The sequence below is a fragment of the Triticum urartu genome, chromosome 3A, assembly GCF_056163025.1.
Source record: "Triticum urartu cultivar PI428250 chromosome 3A, HENAU_Tu73, whole genome shotgun sequence".
NCBI classification, from domain to species: domain Eukaryota; kingdom Viridiplantae; phylum Streptophyta; class Magnoliopsida; order Poales; family Poaceae; genus Triticum; species Triticum urartu.
Window position 1 is genome coordinate 388,946,366 of NC_141875.1, and position 12,977 is coordinate 388,959,342.

A 12,977-nucleotide genomic window follows, 5' to 3' on the forward strand; every position below is an offset into this window, starting at 1 on the left:
AGACATATTCTGATTAGACTCCTGAGCCATCATTTGATCCTCTATTCGGCCTTTCTTCGCGAACGCCGAACAGAGCATCAGGGGCTACTGTCTATGCGGTAATATTTTTTGATTGATTACCTCAAAGCCTATTAGGAGGCTGGCGCAAGCTTCGGTTAGTCCGTTTTTGGCGGACTGAACTTTCTCGATCACAGCACTCATGATAGTGCGGTGCTCTTCGTCGATGGAAGTGCCGCGAAGCGCTTCCAGCAAGTTGTTCGGTGCCTCTGGATGGACAGAGGACACCGGCACGGGCGGCTTGCCCCCCTTAACGGGGGATCGCCTGCCGGAGTCCGGGACCACCAAAGGTTCCGGGGCAGTATTCGGCTGGGGGCCGAACTTGGAGCCCGTGGTAGTCTTGCTCCCTTTGCGCCTAGGATCCGGAAGGTCGCCTCGAGGTGCCCCCAGGACTATCTCCCCTCGGCTCGGTGCCTTTCGGGACAACACCTCGACGTTGTCCGTAGGGCAAGGGGTGGAGGTGGTCGGAAGTGAATCACTATTCATATCCAACGAGTCCAATGAACCGTCCAATGAATCTACATTGAGATGAGCTCGGGACGGACTGCAATATAACATACCATGAATTACTATGGTGTCCGGATACTTACGACTTTGCCAGGGGCTTCTCCCTGGGTAACCACTCATCGCCGCTGTAGGCGGCCATCGTGCAGCAGTCCGGAAGGAGGGTCCTTCCCTTCTTGGGCCCTTCGGCGTCCTCGGTTGGGTCGGCCTTCCTTTTCTTGTCTCCCCCGGCTGGGGGGGGGAGAACTTTCCTCCTCCTCCTCCTCCTTGTTTTCGTGGGAGGAGTGCGCGTCGGAGTCATTGGACAATGAGTCCAATATAACCTTGCGCCGGAGACCCTTTCGGGTCCCCGTGGCCATCTTCTTGGTCTTCTTCACCGGCACCTCGTAAGGTGCTGGAGCCAGCATCTCCGTTAGGAGAGCATCTGCAGAATCTTCAGACAGGGGGGCTGGGCAATCGAGCTGCTCTGCTGTCTTTACCCAGTCCTGTTAATGGCGTGGAAGCTTAGATCCCGCACATGATTAAACTGGGGCAAATAAATATCCTATGAGATATGAAAACTTACCGGATTGGCATGGCGCATTGCGCTGAGTCCGCGGTCCTCGGTAAGGGGAGGAGGTACCTCGGCGCCCTTGAACATTACCTTCTAGACGTCCTTGTGCATCGTGTCGAAGAGCTCTCGCAGTGTCTGGTGCTTGGCCGGGTTGAACTCCCACAAATTGAATGCCCGTCATTGACACGGGAGGATCCGGCGGAAGAGCATGATCTGGACCATGTTGACGAGCTTGATTTTCTTGCTCATCATGTTCCTGATGCAGGTCTGGAGTCCGGTTAGCTATACCAGAGAACCCCAGGATAGGCCCTTCTCTTTCCAGGAGGTGAGCTGCGTGGGGATTCCAGATCGAAATTTGGGGGCCGCCACCCAGTTGGTGTCGCGCAGCTCGGTGATGTAGAGCCACCCCGATTGCCACCACTTTATGGTCTCCACATAGGAGCCTTCAAGCCAGGTGACATTAGGCATTTTCCCACCATGGTGGCTCCGCACTCTGCTTGCTGGCCAACCACCACCTTCGGTTTGACATTGAATGTCTTTAGCCACAGGCAGAAGTGGTGCCTGATGCGGAGGAAGGCCTCGCACACAACGATAAACGCCGAGATGTTGAGGATGAAATTGGGGGCCAGATCATGAAAATCCAGCCCATAGTAGAACATGAGCCCGCGGACAAACGGGTGGAGGGGAAATCCCAGTCCGCGGACGAAGTGGGTAAGAAAAACTACCCTCTCTTGGGGTTCGGGTGTAGGGATGATCTGCCCCGCATCTGGCAGCCGGTGCGCGATATCCGCGGCCAGATATCCGGCTTCCCGTGACTTTGCGATGTGCTCCTCCGTGACGGATGAGCCATCCACTTGCCTCCCACTCCGGACATGCTTGGAGTGGTTTGAGAAGAAAGACGTGAACTTGGGCGCTGGAGCTCGAGTGCGTGAGAATGGATAAGCAAGGAGGAAGATGGCGTGGGTAAAAGGGGGGAATCTTTGTCCCTTTGCAAGGGAGGAAGAGGTGATATGCCTCCCCACTTTCCTAGTAAAATCACTTATTCCCCAAGAGTCGTAATTGATGGTGCGGTTGGGTTACCCACGTCCGTATTGATGAGAATCCCGTAATAAGGGGGACACGATCTCTGCTTTGACAAGATGTGTCAAGAAAACCGCCTCGTGATATGTGGGGTGCTGGTTGAGAAAAACGGTTCGAATAATGACCGGTCCATGACATGAGGTCATGCTGTCAAAACGTGTCAGCGGATTAGATTTGTGGAAATATTATTCTCTCTACGGTGGTATGTGGAACTTATTTTACAGAGCCAGACACTATCCTTGTGTTCAAAATCTTCTATGGAGTATTCGGAGGAGGAACCCGCCTTGCAATGCCGAAGACAAAACTGCGCGCCGGACTCATCTTCATTGAAGCCTGGTTCAAGGGATACTGAGGGAGTCCTGGATTAGGGGGTCTCCGGACAGCCCGACTATATCCTTTTGTCGGACTGTTGGACTATGAAGATACAAGATTGAAGACTTCGTCCCATGTCCGGATGGGACTTTCCTTGGCGTGGAAGGCAAGCTTGGCAATACGGATATGTAGATCTCCTCCCTTGTAACCGACTTTGTGTAACCCTAGCCTCCTCCGGTGTCTATATAAACTGGAGGGTTTAGTCCGTAGGACAATATACAATCATACCATAGGCTAGCTTCTAGGGTTTAGCCTCTACAATCTCGTGGTAGACCAACTCTTGTAATACTCATATCACCAAGATCAGTCAAGCAGGACGTAGGGTATTACCTCCATCAAGAGGGCCCGAACCTAGGTAAACATCATGTCCCCTGCCTCCTGTTACCATCCGCCTTAGACACACAGTTCGGGACCCCTACCCGAGATCCGCCGGTTTTGACACCGACACCCGTACTCAATTGAGCCGGCCTCGGGGCCCAAGCCTGCGTCGTCGATGTAGAGCTTGCCGCAACGACTCTTGGTCATCCGGCCCATAGCGTATCCCTTGATCCCTTCAAAGCTGCCCTTTGAGAACTCAAAACCATCGTGTGATAGCCCCATGGTGGGCGCAAATTGTCTTGGAATTGTCATGGCAGGTGTCCTAGTGTGAGGACTTAGTCGTAGAGCCATCGCGTTGAGGTTAGCTTAAAGGGGTTAATGAGGAAAAAGTACAAGAGGAGTTTATACAGGTTCGGCCCCTTATGATGAAGGTAAAAGCCTAGTCCAGTTTGTAGTTGGTATTGCTAGGTTTTCGATGAGCAGGGAGCGAATACGCTTGACTCGTCTCTCGATCTGTTCTTTCTTACCCTAAGCCGCCGCTAGGACGTCCCCTTATATACATGGGTTGACGCCCTGCGGACCTTAGAGTCCCAGTCGGCTTATACAACGTATCCGGCTCGGTAACATTTCTTACATACCTTACAACACAAGCATTACATACATGGCGGTTTATATCTATGGGCCTTAAGCCGCCTTTCGGGTCTGGGCCCTTTGCTAAGCCTACTTATGAACCGCCATACAATCTTGGGCTTCATTGTGATGAATCGTCATAGGGATGACCCGGCCCCTCCTGGGTGGGTCATACCTAATAGTTATATCCCCAACAGTTTGCGGCATTGGTACTTATTAATTCGTAATGTTCTATTAATTGATATTGTTCTACTATGTAATATTCTAGTGTGCTTAGTTTTAATGTGAAATGCTAAATTTTACATGGCGTGGAAAAATAATTTCTTTTGGCTGCACGAAACATTCGTGGTGTGCAAAGTACATTGCGTGTCACTAGGTGAGCGGATATAGTGGTGGCATTCCTGACATGGCACACCAGCAACACGTATAATACTGCTGACGTGGGCACCAATGCCACCACTATTTTTTAACAATGACGTCATATTGGTGCATTGTGTGTCCATGCCAGCAAGGCCATTTTTGCCACGCCATACTTAGGATTTTCTGCCCTAGTGAAAGCATTATGGCGGGAGTTGAATCTCTTAGATGGTTATATTTGGATAGTTAGAAATGGACAAATATTGACATATGGATAGATGCATGGATACCGAATTGTGTGAATGGGAGAATTATTACTCCTAGACGAGGGAATCTTCTGATGAAAGTCTTTGACCATATTGATCAAGTAACGAACGTTTGGGATGAAGATTTGGTGACACAAACATTGTGGCCAATTATCATTGTAGAGTCCTGGCGATCCCTCTCCCTATGCATTACATGCCGGATTTCATTGCCTGAAGCTATAATAAAAATGGTTTGTTTACTGTACGATCAGCTTATTTGGAGGAGTGGACTAAACAACATGGGAGGAAATTGGAATACACAAATGTTATGGGTAGAAGCAAGATTAATCCTATTTGGGAGAAGATTTGAAAATTAGCTTGTCTGGCGAAAGTAAAAATCCGTATCTGACGTATGCTTCATGGGACTATACCGTACCATGCTATGGTCGCTAATAGACACATGAAAATTTCGCCCGCTTACCCAGGTTGTTCGAATGGGCCAGAGGATACCAAGCATGTGTTGTTTCTGTGCTAGAAGGAAAAAGAAGTGTGGGATAAATTGGGAATGTATGTAATGGTTAAAAAAGCTTGTGTTGTTGTTCGTGCGGAAGAGGCGATCCTTGAATAATTACTCCTTATGCCAGATCAAGAACTAGCTATTTTGGGTTTTCAGAATGCATGGGAGATGATTGTTGTAACTGCGTGGTATTTATGGTGGAATAGGCGAAAGCTGGTTCATGTGGGAAAGTCTCAAGAGGCGTACCAAACCTCGATGGGGATTCGTGCTATAATGGTAGATTATGTTAATGCCCACTCACATAATGCTAATAGAAAGAATGAAGGATGGAGCAGACCTCCTAGGGGGTTTGTTAAGATGAATGTGGATGCTTCATTTGATCATAACCTAATAAGGGTCTCATCAGGTGCTGTTCTTCAGGGCGACAAAGGAAACTTCATTGCTGGTGGAAACTAGAAGATTGAATGGTGTGCTGATGTTCTGACAGCTGAAGCATTAGCAGTTATGTTTGGCTTATTGCTAGCACAAAATGAGGGCTGCAATCGTCTCATTATTGACTTTGACAACATGGAGGTCATGGACACAATGAAGAACGGAGGACAATCAGCAGGAGCGACGACCGTAGTTTTTGATCATTGCTACTTTATGGCTTGTGATTTTCCTCTTACTAATTTGAACATTGTAATAGGGAAGCTAATAAAGTAGCCCATGGGCTTGCTAGTCTAGCAAATTGTTCCATGAAAAGCGATTGGATAGAGGAACTTATGGAACAAATTGTATCTCTTCTTATAAATGATGTAACCATTATTTCTAATTAATAAAGTTGATGATGTTTTTTAAACACACCTGATCAATCAAAAAGATTTCAGCGATGCATCCACTTTCGAACCATCCACCCGCATTCATGCCACTCAGAGCATACGCGACCAGACGGCTGCCTACATGCATTGATGTCGGTCAGATGGATGTGACCGGAGGGCTGGTGGCATCGGCATTGACGTCGAGGTTGTCGGAGCTAAATCCGGTAGATCTTGGGTAGGGGGTCATGAGCTAGTGGTCTTGGCTAGATAGTAACATGAAGTAGAGAATCACTGTGTTTACACAGTTTGGGCCCTCTCGAAGAGGTAAAACCCTACGTCCTGCTTGTATTGTATTGATTGTGAATGGGGTATAGAGTACGAGTTCATATACCTCGAGATCGTACGAATGAGTCTAAAATATTTTCCTCAATGGACTAAACCCCTCGGCTTATTTAGGGACTGGGGTTACGTAGGGTTATACATGGTTGGTTGCATCTAGAGACAAACATGTTGAATATTTTAACATGCCTTCGAGTGTGCGCCAAGTCTTCGAGATTTTCCATCTTGAGTACCCCAAGCACTACAAAAAAAACCACTTCCGTGATGATACGTGTTTGTCATAGTAGGTCACGTTTTCTGTCATGCATGTACATCCATGACGATTTTATGACAGAATCAAGATAGGCATACCTGTGCTGTCATAGAAATGTTCCATGACAATACCAAAATTATCATCACGGAAGTGTCCACTTCCATTGTAACACCCACAATGCGGCTATATCTCCCACGTGTCGGGGCACGACTTAGAGGCATAGCCGCATGGTAGGTCTGTCGCAAGAGGGGTAATCTTTACACATCCCATGTACTGAATAAGAAAGGGATAAAGAGTCGGCTTACAATCGCCACTTGACACAATACATAAATAATCCATACATCATCCAGAATACAATCAAGGACCGACTACGGAACCAAAATAAAGAAATACCACCACAAATGCTAGATCCCCGATCGTCCCAACTGGGCTCCTCTACCGATCATCAGGAAAAGAAACATAACAACGATCAAGATCTTCATCGAGCTCCCACTTGAGCTGGGTTGTGTCACCTACACTGGTATCATCGGCACTTGCAACAGTTTTCAAGTATCTGTGAGTCACGAGGACTCAGCAATCTCACACCCTCGTGATCAAAACTATTTAAGCTTATGGTTAGGAAAGGGGTAGTGAGGTGGAGCTGCAGCAAACACTAAGCATATATGATGGCTAACTTACGCAAATAAGAGCGAGAAGAGAAGCAACACAACGGTCGTGAACTAGAAGTGATCAAGAAGTGATCCTGAAACTACTTACGTTCAAGCATAACACAAGGACCGTGTTCATTTCCCGGACTCCGCCGGAAAGAGACCATCACGGCTACACACGCGGTTGATGCATTTGAATTAAGTTAAGTGACAAGTTATCTACAACCGGGTATTAAAAAATTCCCATCTACCCATAACCATGGGCACGGCTTTTGAAAGTTCAAACCCTACAAGGGTGTTCCAACTTAGCCCATCACAAGCTCTCACGGTCAACGAAGGATATTCCTTGTCCCAGGAAGACCCGATGAGACTCGGAATCCCGGTACAAGACATTTCGACAATGGTAAAACAAGACCAGCAAGACCGCTCGAATGTGCGGAGAAATCCTGATAGGAGCTGCACATATCTCGTTCTCAGGGCACACCGGATGGGTAAGACATCGGGTTTGCATAGACCCTGGTTGCCCAGGGGCGCTGGACATCGCCCAGTTCGGACCAACACTTATAGAAGCACTGGCCCGGGGGATTAAAATAAAGATGACACTCGGGCTCGCGAAAACCCAAGGGAAAGGTATAGGTTGTTAGGCAAATGTAAAACCAAGGTTGGGCCTTGCTGGAGGAGTTTTATTCAAAGCGAACTGTCCAGGGGTTCCCATAACACCCATCCGCATAAGGAACACAAAATCAAGGAACATAACACCGGTATGACAGAAACTAGGCGGCAAGAGTGGAACAAAACACCAGGCATAAGGCCGAGCCTTCCACCCTTTACCAAGTATATAGGTGCATTAAAGTAAATAAGATGTAATAATGATATCCCAACAGAATCCATGTTCCAACATGGAACAAACTTCATCTGCACCTGTAACTAGCAACGCTATAAGAGGGGCTGAGCAAAAGCGGTAACATAGCCAAACAACGGTTTGCTAGGAAAGGTGGGTTAGAGGCTTGACATGGCAAAATGATAGGCATGATATATCAAGTGGTAGGTATCGCAGTATAGCAATAGAGCGAAAAACTAGCAAGCAAACATAGAAGTGATTTCGGGGTTGTGGTCATCTTGCCTGCAATGTTCTCAGAGTTGTCGAAAACTTGATCCTCGTTAGCATACTCAACAGGTTCCTCGATCACGTACTCGTCTCCAGGCTCTACCCAAAGCAAGAACACAAGCAAAGGACCAACAATCAAACACGATGCAATGCACAATCAACATGATGCAAAACATGGCATGATATGCAAGATATGATATGCAATGCATATGCGTGCTCCGGAAGGAAAAGATTGATCAAGGCATGAACTTGGCAAATCAAGTATTCCGCTGGAAAGATGAGATGATTTTGGTCGAAGTAGATATAAAGATCACCGGAAACGGATGCACGGTTTGCAAATGGCAGGCAAAACAAGAATGGCACAATCCTGCGATTAACAACACGATGCCATCTAGAATGCAACAAGGAACTAAGCTACTGCACTCCAACATAACAACAAAGCATATGGCAGTGATGTACTCAAGATGCTTGACAAAACATGAACACTGAGCTATGGCTAAAATACACAAGAGCAGGTTCAAACAAGCTTTTCAAAAGTGCAAAAGATATTAGCTTCAAAGACTTGGTGAAAATACTAACATGCCAGAAAATAACATCAGGAAGCCATGTTTAGAGCAAGCAAACAACATGCTACAGGAACATATCATAGCATGCATGGATCATGATTCTACTAAATGCATAGAGCACAAGTCTCTTAGTGATCATGAGCCAAAAAGGCACAGAAGATATGATGGCACCCATGTAAACATAACAAGGTTTATTGACAGTTTCAGAGTTGGCAGAAAAACAGAGCATGGCATAAGCAGAGTTATGAAGGCATCTTTGCGAGCTCAAAACACTCACCACAAGGAATTGCATGACAAAACAAGCATGGCAAAAGCAAGAAGACATGTTCATGAAGCTAACCATGGCAAGAGCAAGTTCATAGCATGCATGGATCGACAACAACAACCATGGCAAAATTGATTAACATGTAAACAATCAGTCAGGAACATTTTATAGCAAAAGTAGAGCAAGATTAAGACATGCTAGGTCACTGCATAATTGCAAACAGGGGCATGGATGGATAGAGCATAACCACATGTCCAAAACATCCTTACTGAAGCAACTCAAAACAAGAATGGATCTCACTGTAGCATCATGTTTACATGGCATACAAATAACAGCAGAACAAGGACTTAGCAAAATCCCAAGTCCCTGAAAACAGCAATATCACAAAGGCTACTTTGCATGCTTGTGCTAGTCACCACATTTATCACAAAAATACATGGCAAGCACCCCTGTAAATATGGCATGGCATAGAGCAAAACACATTTAGAGCTCATGCCCATATGATGCACACGTCAAATGTGGCAAAATTGACAAAACATCATAATCTGCTAAGTAACAGGAGTAAACATTTTATAGCACTCTTGCATCAATGATTAGGGCATCAATATGAACTCAAACAAGCGTTCCACAATGGAATGAAATGAAGAGCATGTCCCAATGAACATTTTGATATATCATATGCATGAAACGGAGCTACGGTCATGGAGTTATGGCATCAAGAACAGGGGCATAAAATGTTCTAGAAAAAGATTTGGAGGAAAAACGAAGTCAACCTTGGGCTTACAAGGAAAATGATGCGGTGGCAGATTTGGCCAGAGTTCGCCGGAGATGGTCGAAGAAGGTCGGGGAAATGCCGGAGGAGGTCGTGGACGGCGGGGAAAGACGGATCTGGGATGAGGGGCTCGCCGGGGTTCCGTTCCCGGTCATGGCAGCGGCGACGATGCCTCAGAGGAGGTCGTGGCAACCGCCTACTCGGGCGAGGTGGAGACGCGGGTCCAGGAGGCCGGATCAACGAAGGGCACTGCGGGCGACGGCTCGGGGCGATGCGGGGGCGGCGCGCAGCGGCGGACGAGGACAAGGGTGGCGCTGGCATGCGCGGGGGTGCCCGCGGGTGGCGGCGGAGATCCGGGCAGCGGTGGTGCACGCCGGCGATGGAGGCGGGGACGAGGTATGGGTGGCGGGCGACGCATGGGCCCGGTCGCGCCCGGGACTGGCCAGCTGCTGGCCGGGCAGGCCGCGGCGGTGGGAGGCGGCGCGAGGACAGGTGGCGCTATAAGATTGGGTGAGGGGGCGGTGGCGGACATGTCCGGCACGCGGTGGACGTGTCCGGCAATGCGAGGATGAAGAAGCTAGGGTTTAGATTGCGAAAAAATGGAAGGGGAGGTGTTTATATAGGAAGAGGGAGGTAGGGATGTCCAAATGAGGTGTAGTTTTCGCTCACACGATCGTGATCCGACGACGAAGGACATAGAAGGTGTTTGCATGGGTTATTGGGCCGTTTTGGAGGGGTGTTGGGCTGTAACACACAAGAGGCTTTTGCGGTTCCCCGGTTAACCGTTGGAGTATCAAACGGACTCCAAATGGCACGGAATTTGACAGGCGGTCTACCAGTGGTGTACCAAGGCCACTTGGAAAACCTCGGTCCATTCCAAGAACGTTTAACACCCACTCACGAAAATAGACAAGAGGGGTGCGCCAGAGCATGTAGGAGTGTCGGATTGCAAAACGGACAACGGAGAAAATGCTCGGATGCATGAGACAAACACGAATGCAAATGCGATGCACAAGATAACATGATATGAAATGCATGACATGAACAAAAATGCAAAACAAAGGCAAAAACCCAACCACGAAGGAAAACTTATATCACAAAGCCGAAAATGGCAAGAGTCAGAGTTACAAATATGGAAAGTTGTATTCAGGCGTTACATCCATGACGATAAATGGCGCGTCATGGAAGTGCTTTCGTCAAGGGTAACCGACATGTGGCATCCACCGTAACAGGTCACCGTTAAGCTATTGGGTTCTGGTTTGGATCCGATAACCCGTTAACAGCCCGGGCCAATGGGGATTTTCCACATGTAAAATTATCAATGGCCAGAGGAACCACGTGTCGGCTCAGCGTTGGGACTGATATCATCCACCCATTGGACGGGAGGCGCCAATGATACGTCGACATGTGGCACGGCCCAACAGAGGCCCATTCAGGTGAAAAGGTCGGCCCATTTGACTTGGTCAAACGTTAGCGGGCCGACCCAAGGAAAGCCTATAAAAGGCATGTTCACATATAGCCCATATACACCCCGCTAAATCATGACCGTTATGGACTATACAAATTGGGCCCATTAGCGTCATCTGCGCCATCCAATATGATTCCATCCCATTGTAACTTCCGGCCCATGTATGGACCATGACGTCTTTCAGTCATATGAGACCCTTTGTAGCCCTGGGCCCATTAAAGGCACGTGGTGAAATTGTCCCATAATGAACAGTGGATCGCTTTATACCCATTAATGACCCATTATTCCGTTGGGCCGTTTCCAGCCTGTGTTACCTTTCGGCCTTCTAAGGGCCCATTTATTTTTGGGCTCATTTCCAACATTCGTTTACTTACGGTCCGTCACTGGCATGTTCCGCTTGTGGGCCAAATTCAGCCCGTGGTTACAGTCGGCCTGTTTGTGGCCCGTTAACCCATTGGGTTGTTTTCATAGCGTCATCAAATACGGCCCATTAACGACATGTGATGCCTATCATTAGAATTAAGCCTGTTATACATTTCGGCCTATTAATGGCCTGTTATGGCTGGGCCACAAACACATGATTTCCACTCTAGCCCGTTTATGGCCCATTTTGCATACCGTTATTGGTCCACGAAAAGTATGGTTCATCTTTGTCCAATCGATCATACAACCCGTTGAAGGCCCATTGATTCTACGGCCTGTAGAAGGCCCATTGATTCTACAACACGTAGAAGGCGCATGGATCCTACGGCCCATAGGAGGCCCATGGTTACTACAGAAGGTAGCAGGACCATGGTTACAACGGTCCGTATGTTGCCCATGGTTTTTGTGGCCTAGTTATATGTAGCGACTCGATCCCAATGGATCGAAGTCTTTGTGCTTAAGTGTCATCCTTGGATCGGTATGCTGACACACACAATACTCGAGGATTTATAACAAAGTTCAATCACACACTTATTACATCAAGGTCCTCATAAAGAGTATTTCTTACAATAATATGGCTGAAGGCCGTCTAAAAAAATAAATGCGGAAGCTTCGAAGATAAATGAGTCCATCCAACTCCATGGCAAATCTGAGTGCAAGACAACAACCTATCGCACCTTACTCCTCGTCTGAAAATTCTGCAACATGAGACGTTGCAGCCGTGTAGGTCAGCACATGGAATATGCTGGCAAGATCACACTATAGAACAATGATGAATAATAGCTATCACTACATGCATATTTGGCTGGTGGAGGCTCTAAGTTTAACATTTGCATAAAGCTAATTTTTCCCTACAACAAAGGAATAAATTTTATTTACTACCAAGTTTATGTCATTATTGAGAAAGTTCCTCCAACTCAATCCCAAAATTCCCAAATCATTAATAACCTAATACATTAATTAAGTAACGTGACGAGATCAACCAATAATTCAAATACCAGATACTCAAAATGTCCCTAAACGGGAACACGGAAAATCATGATTTGTTTATACACTCTGCGGAGTTTTGCGCACTTTTCCCCACAAGACTCGACCGCATCCATGATCGGAATATCGAGACATAGCCTTTTTGAAGAGGTCCCCTTAACTGATAGATAGGCTGTTACACTTAGAATTCCCCTACATCTGCTAGCCCATCATGGAAAGGTTTCCCATAACTTACTTAATTATGCCAGAGCCCATAATGGCTTGTGGCTGCACACAGAAGTTTCTAGGCATGAATAATCTTATGATCCCTTTGAGCCTGGGTGGCATTTCATAGGATGATCACACAGGTACCCCGGGATCTCCTAGGACAACTCTAGATTCCCAGGTGCCCGCAACCAATCCACCCAGATGTGTATTAAAGTAGCCACCTTTAGTTACCCTTAGTTATTATCTCTCACAACTTGCATGACTCTCACATACCAATCCCGTCTACGAGCATGGCTAAGCAATATGAGCATAATGTATATTCCCGGGGTGATCAAAAGTATTAGGTTCCTACCTCATCAACTACATAGCAATAACCACATGTTCCCAAACCTACTCATGCAATATTTAAGGATGTAAGTAATGCATAAAACCTGGATAATAAAAGGTATTATCAAAGTGTAACTTGCCTTGCTGATGATCGGTAAACCCTAGAGATTTGTAGTAGCAAG